Here is a 1944-nt window from a genome sequence, read left to right as displayed (position 1 = left end):
TTTACTAGAAATATAGATTATATTTAACTATTTATATAAAAGAAAAAGAAAAATTATAAAGAAAAGTATTATAGAAAAAAGAATTATTTAATAATTATACTAATAATATTAATAGTTAATATATTTATAATATTATATAAATAATAAGGCTTCTTTTTAGAATTATAAACTAGATATTTATATATACTAAAGTATTTAGCTAGCTATTATATTATCTTAATAAACTTAATATAAATATAAGAAAGATTTAGCTATTAAGCTAGCCTATTTTTAATTATAGTATTAAGCCCTTAGTAAAAAGCTATAATCTTATTAATATTATTCTAGTTTTATTTATATATCTTATATAAGATTTATTTAAACTTAGTTATAAAAGTATAAAATAAATTAGTATCTTATTTAAAAAAGTATAATTTGTTTTTTATTTCCTATATCTTATTTAGATTTAAATAAATATAAGAAAATTAGTTAAGAATTAAAAAATAAAATTAGATTTAATTATTTTTAGTCTAGGAAAACTAAAAAAGAATTATTATTTAGATATAGGATTTTAGATTAAGATAAATATAATAGAACTAAGTAGTAGTATTACTAATAGCTTTATTATTAACTTATAGCTTAGCCTTAATTAATAGAAACTAGATATTAAACTTATAAATCTAGTTATTAAATTTTTCGGAATATAAAAAAAAGAATTTTAGCTTTATAAAAAAATAAGCTTATAAGAAAAAAAGGCTATTACTTTATTACTAAATAATTTTAGCTTAATATTAAATCTTTACTTAAAGCTCGATAATTATATTTATAATCTGGATTTATAAAAATAAATCTATTATAATATATTTTAGAAAAAGAAAAAAAGAAATTATAAAAACTTAAAATAAGAAAAAGTCTAATAAGTTCTTAATTTCTTTAGTAATTATATATAATTCTATAATTATATATATTAATAATACTATTATTAAATTATTATAAAAATTATATATATATATAAAATATAAGAATAGTTTTATTTCTTTTATAGAAATAAAAATAAGTTTAGAATAATATTATAATACCGGATTCTAGGCTTAGAAAATAAAATAAAATAGCTTTTAATTTAAGAATTCTAAACTAAAAAAAAAAGCTTATATATATAAGAGCTTTAGTATTTTAAATACTAGCTAGCTATATATATTATTAGTAATTATATAATACTAAATTTTCTAATAAAATAGTAAAATATAATAAAAAGCCTAAATAAGTATTAATTTAATATTATTTTAGAATATTCTAAATATATAATATATTAATATTTTAAAGCTATTAGCTAGTTTAATATTAAGTGCCTTTATTAATAATATAAAATATAAGCTTATTAGAAATATAAAAAATAATAATAATAATAAAGTAATTAAAACTAATATTATTTTTTAAATTAAACTTAAATTATTTTAATAATTATTCGAATTTCTAGTTTTATTTATAATACTTTATAAAATATTTAAGGGCTTTTATATTAATATTATAGCCTATTTATTCTAGTATATTTTAGAGTTTATTAATAAATAAATAATTAAAATAATAATATAAATATTATAATTTAATTTCTATTAAAAAGTAAGAATTATAAATAAAGAATTCGAAAATAAATCTTTATAAACTAGTATTTTAAAATAAGAAAAAGTATTTAAAATATTATATTATAAATATAAAGTATTTATTAGAAATAATAAAATAATTAGTAAAATTATTAAAATAGATTTCTAGCTTATTTATATTAGCTAAATTAAATAAAAATAAAGTTTTTATAAATATAATATAGAATTATACTTGCCTAATTAGTATTTTTATTATTATAGATTTAATAAAAGATATAAATCTAATATTAAACTAGATATTAACTTAATCTTTAATAGTTTTATTAAGTTAAATATTATTATTAGTTTATTATAAAGCTTAGAA

This window comes from Hyaloscypha bicolor (assembly GCF_002865645.1).
Source record: "Hyaloscypha bicolor E unplaced genomic scaffold K444scaffold_17, whole genome shotgun sequence".
Lineage (NCBI taxonomy): Eukaryota > Fungi > Ascomycota > Leotiomycetes > Helotiales > Hyaloscyphaceae > Hyaloscypha > Hyaloscypha bicolor.
This window is presented reverse-complemented; position numbering follows the sequence as displayed.